This window comes from Neovison vison, chromosome 6 (assembly GCF_020171115.1).
Source record: "Neovison vison isolate M4711 chromosome 6, ASM_NN_V1, whole genome shotgun sequence".
Lineage (NCBI taxonomy): Eukaryota > Metazoa > Chordata > Mammalia > Carnivora > Mustelidae > Neogale > Neogale vison.
The window spans coordinates 19849894-19865478 of NC_058096.1; the positions used below are offsets into that span (position 1 = coordinate 19849894).

The 15585-nt window shown below is 36.5% G+C and overlaps 1 pseudogene; it reads right to left on the reverse strand.

Annotated features, from left to right (window-relative positions):
* Positions 1–11671: 11671 nt before the first annotated feature.
* On the reverse strand, positions 11672–12556 carry LOC122910349 (annotated as a pseudogene).
* Between the last annotated feature and the right edge of the window lie 3029 nt (positions 12557–15585).

A 15585-nucleotide genomic window follows, 5' to 3' on the forward strand; every position in this document is an offset into this window, starting at 1 on the left:
ACATAATATTGTGACATTAAGATTTTATAATTTATACAGCAATAGTGTAAAGTTTTGTAATGGTTAGTCTTATATTTCAACTTAGGCTATGATACCCAGTTATTCAATTAAATACTAACTTAGATGTTAGATTTAGATGTCAAGGTATTTTGTAGATATCATTAATATCTATGATCATTTGACTTTAAGTGAAGAATACTACCTTCTGTAATGTCGATGTGTCGTATCCAATCAGTTAGTTACCTCAAAACTGTAAAATAGAAACCCTGCTGCAGTTTCCAGCCTACAGGCATGCTGACACATTTTAGACATTCCAATCCCTAAAATCAAGTGAACCAATTCTTTAATATCTCTCTGTCCAGCATCTACCACCTGTTTCACATATGCTCTTTTTCCCCCCCGTGGGGTACCCTCTCTAATGAAAAGATAATAAGATTTTTTATGATTCAGGGACTGGGTATGCATAGTAAACCATTACAAGAATAATAATAAGATAGAAGAGTTTAAACAAACAGTAAATGAAATTGGCATTAAGAACTGGACAAAGGTGAAAACAAACTATATCTTACAGATTTCCCTGCTTCTGAAGGGACTCTTCTTGAAGATTGCAGCTGGTCCTAACTACCAGAGTAGAGGTCAAGAGTTAAGGGAAGATGGGATGGGATTACAGGGCCAGTAGAAAGTGGATCAATCAGTCAACAATAAAATTATGTGTCAACAATAAAAAAGAACAACCCACAAATACACACAACAACATAGGTAGAACTCAAAGGATTATTCTGAGTGAAAGATGAAGACACAGAAAGAGTGCATAAGAGTATTTCCATTTGTGAACCTGTAGTACAGACAAAGCTCAGTTTTGAGAATAGTAATTAGAACAGGGGTTGTTTTCTAGGTGATGGAAATAGATCAGAGAGAAGCACAGAAGGAACGTTCTACAGGGATACAAATACAGGATATATAAGTGTATATGTTTTTTAACACTGAACAAACATAACGCTTGGTATCTGTGCACTTTATGATTTGTAAATTAAACCTCATTTTTTAATGAGAAATAAGAGTCTCACCATTTGTAGCTATTAAAATATTTTTGAATCCTTTGCTAATATAGGAGTGTGATCATGATATAATGTTACATATTAAAATTCTATGCAACTAAATATAACATAATTCTTCTTTTACTGAGAAAACATCATATGTGTGCATAAAATCTATTGGAAATAAAGGCAGAAGAATGTTATTAGTAATGATGTCTGGATGCTGGGATTTTAGAGACAGAGCATGCCACTAGCAATGAGTGTACATAACACATCCATAACCATTTCTAGTTCATAATTCCTTCTTTTCCACTGGCTGTGTGCTGAGATGGGTGGAGGGGGATTGCTGAACTTACGATTAATCTTAGTGTTTTTATCTAGTAGCGTTGTGTCAGCTCAACGGGGGTGGAAAGTAGGTCATCGATGGGAATCTTCACTCCATACTCTTGTCCTTCCTGTGTCTGCACTTGAAATCTCTGCCATGACAGCCCCTGACAAGTGAGGTAACCTGATCCTTAGAGCCTTCAGGTGTTGTAGAAGCCAAATGAAAGTGCAAGATAGACATGTTTTATACCATACCCTCTTTTACAGAAAAATGCTTTTAATGGTACAATAAATCTGTGCTTTACTTTTTTTTTTTTAAGATTTTATTTATTTATTTGACAGAGAGAGATCACAAGTAGGCAGAAAGGCAGGCAGAGAGAGAGAAAGGGAAGCAGGCCCCCTGCTGAGCAGAGAGCCCGATGCGGGACTCGATCTCAGGACCCTGAGATCATGACCTGAGCCGAAAGCAGCGGCTTAACCCACTGAGCCACCCAGGTGCCCTGTGCTTTACTTTTTATTTTTTTTTTTCCCAGGGTTCTCCTGTGGAGATTTTAATAAGGCTTATTTGAAGTAGTGCCACATAATATAAAGAATTATTAGAACACATTTAAATCATCCTTCATTCCTCTTCTCTGCCCCCTGAAACCCCCCAAACACAGCTCCAATCTGTCCTTGTTTCTCTACAGCAATGGCAACAACTCCAATGTCAGTCCCCAGGACTCTCCTGTAGACAACTGTAATGTTCTTCACAGCCAAAGAGATCTGTGTAGAACACATATTGTACCATACCATTTCTCCCTCACTGACCCATAGGGCTTAAAATTCTGCTATGGTGTTACTAAACTGCACTTAACATCTGTGCAGTTGGCCCTGTTTATCCTCCACCATCTTTCCCTAGCTCGCCATCTTATTTCATTACTCTTGGCCCCAGAAGCTGAACTCTCAGAGAATTTATACTTCCACCTTTTCTTTCTGCTTGCAATGTTCTACTCTCTGAACTTCCCAGGCTGCCTCCTACTTACCTTTTACACTTCAGCTTAAATGTTACTTCCTCAGTATTAACACATTGTCCTTTTGCAATCATCTTCAGAGCACATATTGCCATCCATCTGTTTATTTGCTCATTGTTATCTGAAACTAACCCTCACTGGAATGTAAGCTTTGTGGGTCCATAGTCCTCTGTGTGTGTAGTGTGTGTGTGTGTGTGTGTGTGTATGTGTATGCGTGTGTGTGTATGCATGTGTGTTTCTGGCACTGTATCCTAAAAACCTAGACAGTCCTGCAGCCATCAATAGATATCAGTAGAACCTCAATAGATTTTTTAAAAATAAATGGATATAATGAATGCAATAACGCACACACACATACTTTTAATAGGATAGACTCAAGTGTGCTGGTCATTCTTCAAATCCATTCAGTACCCTTTTCTGGCCTGCTCTATGTCTAGCAGGCTGACTCCCTTGGTTTGCACTACCTAGACCCTCTGGGTGTCTTCTCTTTGCCCCAGCACTAAATGGAAGAATAAGAGGGGAGAGAGTGAGGGCAGTTTTTCCTGTCCCTTCCCTGTTTTGTCTTTCATGACGACCGCTTCATTTTTTTTTTCCCCATGATGACAACTTCTTACCGATACCCTCCACCCTTGTCGCTTTGAGCCAAGGGATAGGAATGGTGTCTCCCAATTTATGGGATCTCACCATCTGGGCATCTCACTATCCATTGTTAGTTCCCTTATCCCTGCACACAGCTCAGGAAAGTGTACTTTCATTTCTCTCTTTATTATCACTATCAAGAGGAAATGCTTCTTATTGAAATCTTCTCTGATACATCAAGTAACTCTCTTTTCAAGTTCATATAATGTAGGTATGTCTTGTATATGTACTTTTTTTTAATCCTTAATTTATTTATTTTTTAAATTTCTGGCATTCTGTATTTTTACATTTTTTTTCAGTTACTGACATAACAACTAAAAGAGATTTGTATGTGCACTGTGGTGTTTTGAGTGTGTGTGTGTGTACATGTGCATTTGTCATTAAAACTCTGAGTATGGATCTTGGGAACCAGGATGCATGATGCTTTGCTTATTGCTTTTACTCTGAGCTTGAGAAGAAATTAGTATTTGAAAAAATAAGTAATCAATAATGACTGAAAATTCCATATAAATAATTAAATGTATTAATGGTATAATGCAAAATCAAAAATGGATATAAAGAGTTAAATGTTTGTGGTATTTCATTCATTAACATCATTCATTAACGTTATCATTTACATCCATTTCTATAAAAAAAATCTGTTGACCTTCTACAGGTATCTATTAATGTCTGCAGTATTGTTCTAGGTTTTTAGGATATAGTGATTTAAAAAAAGAACACACACAATCTGTACATCTAATTTTGTTTTTTACCAAGCTCAATGAAAACCACATGCCTTACATCTAATTCCAAATACTCAGAGTCTGAGTGATGAACATTATGGCAGTGCACTAAATGCAGAAAGAAGATAGTTGGAATGGCGTATGAGGAATACATGACTGTACTTTTTGTGTGTGGGAGAGAATACAGAGCTGAATTTTTGTAAATGGTGGAAAGCAAGCTAGGAGGCAGTGTATTTACACATTTCAGTGAAACTGAAATGGCTTCATGTACTCTGAAAACCCCCATTGCAACCAGGAGGAATACTCCTCAGACCATTTCTATCTGTTGATAATTGTGTTTCTGTCTGCAGTGGGAGGGAGATGTGGTTATGCCAGTATATTTTGCACGTTTGTTCCATCAGTGAAGACGCGCTAGGGAAAAATTTGCACTAATGCCCAATAGTCCACCTCTCATCCTTTGAGTATTAAGTAAACTTCAAGAATGTTAAAGGGAAATGACATTAATTTACAAGAAGAATTTAAGTGGCACACGTATGGCTCAGTTGGTTAAGCATCTGCTTAGGGCAGGATGCCATAGTCCTGGGATTGAGCGCCAAATTCAGCTCTCCACTCAGTGGCAAGTCTGCTTCTTCTTCTGCCTCTCCCTCTTCCTCTGTGATCTCTCTTGCTTTCTCTCAAATAAATAAAGTCTTAAAATAAAAACAAAAAAAACAAAATCTTTGGGCAGCAGGCTATTACATTAATGATGTGAAAAGGATTCCATGCCACTAAACTAAGATAAATACATTTAAGATACATGAATTAGAAAATGGTATTGTGAAAATACCTTAGATACTTTTGCTGTAATTCTTTCATATATTTTCACTGTGGAGTAACATTATTGCAAAATCACTTGATTATTCATCTGTTTCCCAAGTGCTCTAAATTGTCTTAAGAAAAGTGATTTGTAACTTGATTGGGGATACAGACTCCTTTGACGATTTAATGAAAACTGTTGCCCTCTCTTGAGCTAAAAGTCAAGCGGAGAAAGACAACTATCATATGATCTCCCTGATATGAGGAAGTAATGATGCAACATGGGGGCTTAAGTGGGTAGGAGAAGAATCCATGAAACAAGATGGGATAGGGAGGGAGACAAACCATAAGTGACTCTTAATCTCATGAAACAAACTGTGGGTTGCTGGGGGGAGGGGGGTTGGGAGAAGGAGGGTAGGGTTATGGACATTGGGGAGGGTATGTGCTTTTGGGTAAATCGGAAGGGGAGGTGAACCATGAGAGACTATGGACTCTGAAAAACAATCTGAGGGGTTTGAAGTGGCAGGGGTGTGGGAGGTTGGGGTACCAGGTGGTGGGTATTATAGAGGGCACGGCTTGCATGGAGCACTGGATGTGGTGAAAAAATAATGAATACTGTTTTTCTGAAAATAAATAAATTGGGAAAAAAAAGAGCTAAATGTATATATAAAGAAAATTTAGAAGTAATTATATGTTCTTGAATGTCTATATGTACTGAACTTTTGCTTTAGAGAATGTTTCTATAAAAATACCATACTGAAAAAAAATTCCATACTGATAGAAAATCTATAAATTGATAATATTGCAGTCTAAGTACTTGCCTTTTGGAAAGTAAATGTTGCATTTTGACTTTAACTGTCAATCATGCAAAGGGTCAGACAAGTTTTCTATGTATTGTCTTTAATTTTATCTGTCAAGAGATAGTAGATGGGTAATCACTTAAAAGTTCATGCAAATTTAAATGAAATAAAAATTCAAACATAATTCCTGTCATATGATAAAAGGTTAAGACTCAACCTAAACACTCCATTTATTTTATAGTGTCATGTCAGAGCTAAGGGGAGGTACATCTTTGACGTAGGCAGTAGTATAGTGACATCAAAATTAATTTTTAAGATATTTTAAATGAAGCCAAACATAATATCTAATGTCTAAATTATTCTATAAATCTTTAATATTAAGAAAACATCCTTGACAGTGTAAATGCTATAAATCTATTAAAGCTGCTGACATAAGTGTTTTGAAATGCCACTCAATGTCCCCAAAATATTTTTTTAATAAAGATTAACCATATTTAAATTTGAGTAAGTATGGAAAGAAAAGAAAATGTAATTATTAAGAAAAAAACTGATCTAAATGTCATACAATGTTCATCAAAATTATCAAACATAGAATAAGTAATGACTGATGAATTCAATAATAAGTACTAAAATTTAGTCAGCAAAATATATTTCTAATATTATAAAATACAATTTAAATAAAATTTTAACTCAGTTAATTTTAAAAAATACTATAACATAAGTGAAAATAATAGTAGTTTATTGAGGATCAACTATGTGTCAAGATACAGCTTTATACACAATTATCACAAAATTCCACAAGATTACATTCCTGAGTTTTTCAGAAGGCAAAATTAAGGAGAATTGAATTTAAGTCTCAGGTCTGGGTAGAGAAGTACAGAGAAGATTTAAATCCCTGTTTCTCTGCATAGAGAAGCACGATTTAGTAATTACCCAGGGTATGGATTGATTGGACTTAAATAAATTACTTTGTTTTAGTTATTCTCCTTATTTTTTAATATTATTAGAAAAAGGGACTTCAAATTATGTGGATTAAAAATAAAAATTATTTTGTTTAGAAACTTTACTTCTCCACAAAAATCACATTTTAAAAATAGTTAATGATTCTTGATTTCTAGCTAAATTTTTAAAGCATTTTTTAATTGTCAAAACAGTCTTGTTAACAAGCCAGAAAATCCTTATTTAGTCATCTTAGGATAAAAGAATATTGTATAAATCTGTTTTTATTCATTGAGTTTTAATATCACATTTTATGCCACACAACTAATTTTTATCATTCTTATAGAAATAGTCTCAGATGGAAACATGCTTAATCCTTTAAGAACTGAATGATCTCATCAGGACTGCCACTCTAATGCACAAGGGGTCTTCTTTTGATTTCACTGTGAAGCTTGGCTAGTGAGTATTCAACAGGATGAGTGATACTGCTCAAAATTCTTGAAAGGGGGAGAAATGGTCTCCAGCTGTCCAACTTATGGTTGCAAAGAAAATACTTCCATGATGTGAATAAAAGCTAAGAAATTTAAGATGATGTATTTTCTTTGATATAAAATGAAATACAAAGTATGTTAATTATAGAGATCTTTAATCCTGGGCTTTATGGTGAATCTAGGAAAAAAAAAAACATAAAAGTAGAAAAACTAAGATCTTTCCCTCTGTTTCTCTTCTTTTTCTTATGCTGATTAAAGACAGAAAAAAAATGAGCACAGTTCTCTGTAAAACAAAAGAAAAAAGGAAAACAAAGAAATTACAAAGAACATAAAACAGCATTGAAATGTGTTTATATACATATACGTATATATACACATACACATATACATATATATAAAGTATATTAAATAATGTATACATGTATCTTTAGCAGGGAGTCATTGGAAATCAAGAATTAGGCAACACTACTGCAATAAATAGAAGCAAAACTTACCAGCAAGATTTAATGTGAGCTTTATTGCACACTGAAAGCAAATGTGTCCTGTGTGAAGCAAATATTTTATAACTATGCCTAATTGTTTCAAAAAGACTATTATTTTCATAAATTCCAAGAAACCTTATTTAAAAAAAAATTATCTCCTTGATCGAAAAACCTTTGTCTGACTGTGCCAGAAAATTTGCTTTATCTCTTTTCATTTTTAGTCCTGCTGTGTTTGATAAATTAGCAGCTGTATTAATTAGTGAAATATGGTAACTGTATAAAATTATAGAAATCTACAGAAAATCCCTGCCCCAATAAATAATTACTAAAATGACATTAAATCTCTTAGACAATTGACAAACACTTTATAGTGCACCCATGTTGAGAGTCTCAGCAAGAAAAAAAAAATCATATCTTACTTAATAAAGATAAATAAAGATTGGGACACATCATAAAGGTATTTTTGAAAAAAATCAAGTTAATCTATGCAAATACAATTATGAGCCTAGGTAGTTCTTTCTTGCTGGTACTAATTCAATTCTAATTTTGTAGGAATCGTTTTATATGCTAGAATATTTGAAGGTCTGGAATGCTGGTACCACAAAAAGGATATTATTTATATTAGAACACTATTCTGTCATGTTTTAACAGAGATTTAATTTCTTTTAGTCATTTTTTGGAAAATTCAGCTACCTTCAAAGGTTCAGAAATAACCCTGAAGGACTTTATTTGTTTCACAGGTGAAATTAGATTTAACCTTCAGATTGCTGCTAAGTTCAAGGAAAACAATGACGAGCACAAGGTTCTTCAGTCTTAATAAGAGATCTGATTGCTCAAAATCCTTGGTGTTTATTTTTTCCCTAAAACTTTAACAGTTTACTAAAATGAGACTCTTTATGAAGGCCAGTGATATTTTATACTATGGAATTTACAGACAATGTGTACTTTTCAATTTCTTCTATATTCTTAGATACAGTTATCCTGAACCTGAACAATAGCACATTGTTAGGGGCATCTGGGTGGCTCAATGAGTTAAGCCTCTGCCTTCGACTCAGGTCATGATCCCAAAGTCCTGGGATCGAGCCCCACATCAGAGTCTCTGCTCAGCGGCGAGCCTGCTTCCCCCTCTCTGCCTGCCTCTTTGCCTACTTGTGATATCTCTCTGTCAAATAAATAAATAAATAAAATATTAACAAAATATAGCAAATTGTTCTTAGATGGTCCTCAAAAACACATGCTTACTTGATCCTACAGTATTGGGGACAAGTATTACAAATGATATATACTGAATAGGTAAAATCAGAAGACAGAACGTTAATTCTGTTTAGCTCTGTAGAGGAGCTAAATATTTCTCCATCTGTCATTCTGAATATTCTGCTGGCATCTCTGTACCTAAACACAGATTGACAAGAGAAAAATCAACAGTAGCTTATTAACAGGTGTACCTCTTGCATACATCATAAATACCCTCAGAAAATGAATCAGACCTCTCCAAGGTGATATAGAATTTCATCTTCAGAAAAAAAAAAAAAAGTGTCAGGAAGGCTAGTTATGGGGAGGCAACCTGAAAAAGCACAGTATATGTATATAATAGGTTGGCTATGCAGATTTAAGTCAGTGCCTTTTCAGTTGATAGGGTCTAAAGTTGTCTCCAATGATTAATTTTTGACCTTCCTGGTAGAGTGCGGGGCAAGGAAGGAGAGCTTTGTAATTTTTTTTTTTTAAATCAGGTAAATTCTTTTTTGTTTTTCCAATTTATTTATTTTCAGAAAAACAGTATTCATTATTTTTTCACCACACCCAGTGCTCCATGCAAGCTGTGCCCTCTATAATACCCACCACCTGGTACCCCAACCTCCCACCCCCCCGCCACTTCAAACCCCTCAGATTGTTTTTCAGAGTCCATAGTCTCTCATGGTTCACCTCCCCTTCCAATTTACCCAAAAGCACATACCCTCCCCAATGTCCATTACCCTACCCTCCTTCTCCCAACCCCCCTCCCCCCAGCAACCCACAGTTTGTTTCGTGAGATTAAGAGTCACTTATGGTTTGTCTCCCTCCCTATCCCATCTTGTAACTTTTTTTTTTAAGATTTTATTTATTTATTTGACAGAGATCACAAGTAGGCAGAGAGGCAGGCGGGGGGGGGGGAGCAGGCTCCCTGCTGAGCAGAGAGCCTTATGCAGGGCTCCATCTCAGGACCCTGAGATCATGACCTGAGCTGAAGGCAGAGGCTTTAACCCACTGAGCCACCCAGGCACCCCACGTTTTAGACACTTTTTGCCAGAACAGTTGGATGAAGACCAAATACATTTTTCTTATTATTGATCACAATTTCATAATTTTGAATGTCATAAATAAAAATAGATGTTTTTAATGAATGTTTTCTTCAAGAGTCAACCAGGGAAACAGAATGAATAGGAAATATATATCAAGAGATTAATTACAAGTAATTGGCTTACCCTATTATAAGATCTTGCTGGTCATGTTGGAATTTATAGAGCAGGCTGTCAGCAAGAGCAGGCTGCCATTCTTGGATACAAGATGATGTCATTATCCATAGGCAGAATATCTCCTTCATCAGATATGTAGGTTTTTCAAATCAATGGATTAAGCCCACTCGGATTGTCTAGGATAATTTCCTTTACTTAAACTCAAATGATTATGGACATCACTAACATCCTCAAAATTCATTCACAGTACTAACACCTATGTAAGTGTTTCAAATATGGAAAACGGAAGCCAGCCAAGTTGATGCATAGAACAACGTTATAATGAGAAAGAGGTGTGAGGAAATATTTTTCTGATTGTGTTTCAGTGTTAATGAATTTTCAGGATGCTTTTGTTAGTCCTTTTCTATTACTGGATGCAGCCTATATGTCAAAAGCTTTCAATAGTCTCTATATTGTATCTCAAGCACCTCTCTTGTGTGTGTAGATTCCATACTACACCAGATAGTGCTGTCAAAAGACAGCTCAAGTATATATTTATTCCACATATTCTTCTTACAAAGTGATATTGACACTCTTCCAAAAAGGAGAGGCAGAATCTTCATTTCTTGTCCTTGAACCTAGCCAGACCACTGTAACTGTCTCAACCAACCTGATGTGGAAGAAGTGATCTTGCCTGACTTCTGAATCTAGGTCAATAAAAGTAACCAGGCCTTCATCTTTTCTTTTTGGAACACATGCCTTTTGAACTGAGGCATCATGTTGAAAGGAAGTACAGATCACATGGAGATATCACATGTAAATATTTCATCAGATCAACATCAACATGTTGGTGAGTGAATTCTCTGATGAGTTCAGTATCCAATCTCTCAGTCTTTCATCTGAGGTCAAAAGCATCTTGAGGTACAGGAAAACCATTCCTATCATACAATGTCTGAATTTCTCATGCAAGGACTCCCTGCACAAAATAAATAGTTGTAATCTTATGCCAGTAACTTTTGGAGTAGTTTGTATTCTAATACCAATAATCAGAAATTCTACCCTGCAGCCTCCATGGTTCGATAAACTCTAAAACTCCATACCAACAAGAGAAGAAGCGCCTGCTTGATTGTAAGAGAAGATGCTCAGAATATAACAAACAAATCAGGTGGATTAATTTTGTAATTATTGACCCTCATGAAACACACATAAAATTTACTATGCAATTTAGCAAAATGGCAAGCACTTTTCATTGAATATAGAGATTATTTACTCTTTGTTGTCATTGTGCTTACTAAGATATAAATGTATGTTTGAATCTTCCAGCTGAGTATATGTAAACATTCTGAATATGGGTCTTTTTATTGATTCTACTGCATAAATTAATTAGTGAGCCTAGTAGCAGCAGCAGCTGAGGAAGGAAGTTGCTATTTCTGAAGTCATAAGAAGAAAAAACAATGTAACTGAAATATTTGTAATAACTTCTGCAGTCATTCTCCTTTTTTTTTTGCTTCTCTAGATTAACAGGCATATGACAGAGAATAAAACTAGACTTCTCCAGAGAAAAAGCACGTGAAAGTCATAAGCATCAGTCAGAGAAAAAGCACGTGAAAGTCATAAGCATCAGTCTTACATTATGCAGACCGGAGTTTCAGGCTGGATTTTTCTTTAACTTTCCAGACTCAATTACCTTTAGTGCTATTAAAATCTCATACCCCCTTAGATGTGGCAAAGTAAGCAAAATGCTTTTTACAGAGGCTTGTATAAACTAAGTTCTTTTTTTTTTTTTTAAGGATTTTATTTATTTATTTGACAGAGAGAGACACACAGTGAGAGAGGGAACACAGGCAAGGGGAGTGGGAGAAAGCAGGCCTTCTGAAGAGCAGGGAGCTGAATGAAGTGCTTGATCCCAGGTCAGATCTCGACCTGAGCCTAAGGCAGACGCTCAACCGACTGAGCCACCCAGGTGCCCCTAAACTAAATTCTTTTTTTTTTTTTTTTTCCTCAGTTCAAGTTTAATAGAAACAACAGAAGATCAAAAGTGTCGCCCTACTACTGTACATCACAGTTGGCCTGCCCTGTAACACAGTTCAGGCCATTCTCTCCAGAGGAAGAAAGGCTGGACTCCCCAACCCCTGCAGGAAAGGCCTGTCCCATCCCATACCACATCTGCACAAAGTCTAAAGTCTTGTGTTTTAAGCATAACAATAGTACAAAAGAGATTGTGTTTTCATGGCCACTCACGACAGCCCAGCCCTAAAATGGCCCTGGGGCTCACTTCTGCTTAGAGAAATACTCTTTGCTCTTCTGGACATCAGGCTTGATGGTATCACTGCCAGGCTTCCAGCCAGCTGGGCACACTTCCCATGCTTGTCAGTAAACTGGAAGGCCTGAACCAGTTGCAAAGTCTTATCCACAGAGCGGCCAACAGGTAGGTCATTTACAGTGATCTGCCTAAGGATGCCTTTATCATCAGTGATAAAGAGGGCCCTGAACCAGACGCCTTCATCAGTCTTTAAGACCCCATGGTCCTGAGCAATGGTATGCTTGGGGTCTGATACCAAGGGAATGTTCATGGGTCCCAGTCCTCCTTGTTTCTTGGGTGTGTTGATCCATGCCAGGTGACAGAAATGAGAATCCACAAAAGCATCAATCACTAGACAGTTGAGTTTCTTAAATTCTTCTGCCCTGCCACTGAAAGCAATGATCTCCGTGGGACACACAAAGGTGAAGTCAAGAGGGTAAAAGAAGAACACGACATATTTTCCTTTGTAGTCAGATAGGCTGAGGTCTTCGAACTGGCCATCTGGCATAATAGCCGTGGTTTTGAAGTTGGGGGCAGGATGCCCAATTTTGGCATTTCCTGAAGACATCTTACTATTGGCCGCTCTACAAACAAAAACGCCAAGGACAAGGCAGGGAGAAGACGCCCCTAAACTAAATTCTTAATAAAAGGTATAAAAGGTAGGCATAATTCTAGTAATAATTTAAAAAATAAAATTATTTATATTTGCACAATTATAGACATTGTATTCATGTGAAGCATATTATATGTATGCTGATTTTGAATTAAAGTAAACATAGTACAGTTGGAATATTTTAAAAGTAATGCATTGGCTGAAGTTCAGAAACTAGACTACTATTCAATGAGTAAGGTAGAAACTTTGGCCTTGTTTTCAGGGAAGGTGTTAGGTCCACAATAATTCAATAATAAACTCCTTCTTTTGGGTAAAAATACATTATTTTCCATTGTCACTATAAGAAATTACCTCAGATCTACTAATTTAAAACAACATACATTTATTATGTTCTAGTTCAATAAGTCTATAGGTAAGAAGTCCTGGTGAACATGGTCCAATTGGGTCTTGTGTTTAGAATCTGCAAGGTGAATGCCACCGTGTCAACAGAGTGGCATTACTTCTTGGAGGTTCTGGGAGTGAATCGACTTTCAAGCACATTCTGGTAGATGACCAAATTCAGTTCCCTGCTGTAATAGGACTGAAGATACTGTTCCCTTTATTGCTGTCACCGAGGACATCTTTCCTTCTCAGGGGCTACCTATATTTGCTTTGTTTTAGTCAGTTGGGCTGCTCTAACAAAAACATGTAGATCAAATAGCTTAAACAATAAACATTGATTTCTGCAGTTCTGGAGACTAGAACTCCAAGATCAAGAGCCCAAGTGATTCAGTGTCTGGCAATTTCTCATTTATACATAATCATGTTCACAGTCTGTTCTCTAACAGCAAAACAACAGCAGGAGAGCTCTCTGGGGCCCCTTTTATAATGGCGCTAACCATGTTCTTGGTGGGTTAGGAATTCAACAAAGATTTGGGGGAGACACATTCAGTCTATAACAATTCTCATACTTTTCATGTGCCTCTCTCCTGCACTGGTGGTTGGGCCCTTCTCATGCTTGGAATATATCTCTAAATTTCCCTTTGCCACATCTTTCCTGAGCCTAGTTGGAGAAAGTTCTCTGAGTTTAAAGGCTCATGTGATCTTGCGGCACCTGGATGGCTTAATCATTAAGCGTTGGCCTTCGGGCGGCTTGGGTCATGGTCCCGGGGTCCTGGGACCAAGCCCCGCATTGGGCTTCCTGCTCCCCTGGAAGCCTGCTTCTTCCTCTCCCACTCCCCCTGCTTGTGTTCCCTCTCTTGCTGTCTCTCTCTCTGTCAAATAAATAAATAAAATCTTTTAAAAATTAAATTAAATTAAATTAAAAATAAAGGCTCATGTGATCAGATTCAGCCTACCCTTAAAATCCAGGAAAATCGGGGCACCTGGGCAGCTCAGTGGGTTAAAACCTGTACCTTTGGCTCAGGTCATGATTCTGGAGTCCTGGGATGGGTCCCACATCTGGCTCTCTGCTCAGTGGGGAGGCTGCTCCCCTGGCCTCTCTCTCTGCCTACTTTTGATCTCTGTCTGTCAAATAGGTAAAATAAATTCTTGAAAACCACTGTTCTAGAATTTAGTGTATCTCAAACTATCTGTGGTGGAGTCTTTTTTCAAACTTAAACTTCAGTAAACTGTAATGAAAAATGAATCACTATAATGAATTACTATGAAAATTGAAAACAAAAAAGAGGATTACGAAATACGAATACATATTTTAACTTATTAACTCTATTAGATATGTAATTAGTCTACAAGTTTCTCTAAAATATTATGAATGCTTAATCTCAGTTTTTGTACTTCCCTCTTATTGGTAGTAATCATTTTACATTGGTAACCTACAAACTGTCAACTCAGGGAATTAGAAATACGGAAATTTTATCTAATAGATTTCAATCTATCTCTTTCAGGACTTCAGAATTTATGACTCATTACAAACTATTAAAGCACAGAGAGTGTATTTACTATTCCAAATTATAAATATTTTGTAATGTTTATAGCAGTGTTTTCCTACTTGGGTGAATTATAAAAGGAGAAATTTTTTGGAAAAAAATAAAATCAGCCATTCAAGCACAATTCTTTATTGAGAAACATGCTGCTGAAGCCCGTGCAGAAAGAACTAAATCACATCATGCATCTTGCAGTACCAGCACAGAATAGTGTTGACAATAAACTTGAAGGAGAATGAGGTCATTTTTTAGCCATCTTTCAGAAATTGCCTCTCTGAAACTCTTAGGTCCTTAACTATAATAAATATCTATGCTTCTAATTTCTAGACTTGAACAAAAACAACAAAAACTTCTACAGCCCACAGGAGGTGATTTGTGTGTCAGAGAACACAGTTTTGAATGGAGGAAAGCCTAGCCATTAAAATAATTTCATTCTTGGGGCGCCTGGGTGGCTCAGTGGTTTAAGCCTCTGCCTTCGGCTCAGGTCGTGATCTCAGGGTCCTGGGATCGAGCCCCACATCGGGCTGTCTGCTTAGCAGGGAGCCTGCTTCCCCCTCTCTCTCTGCCTGCCTCTCTGCCTACTTGTGATCTCTCTCTACCAAATAAATAAATAAAAATCTTTAAAAAAAATTAAAATAATTTCATTCTTAAATGATTTTTCCATGAACTCATTCATTATATTAAAGACAACTATGCTAATGTGAACTTCACCTTTAAGTCTTTTCTAGATGGAAAGAGGATGGAATGTTAGATAGAAAAACTGTGTGTTTTGTGCGAAGGGTAACTGTAGCAGGAGGGTATGAGGAAACAGAGTTTTCCATTCTCCATAGATAATTCTCAATATTTACTTTATATTCTGTCTTTGTAGTTAATTAGCCATCCTAACAAATGGAAAATTATATATATATATATATAACATAGATACTGTGATGCATATATATGTAGAATATACTCACATAAATTGGTGAGTCTACAAAAGTTTAATTCTTCATGTCATAAGAATCTCAAAAATGTTGGATCACTGGATAACTCCAGGAGAGAGTGAGGAAAAAAATCAGGTGGGAAAATCTGTGG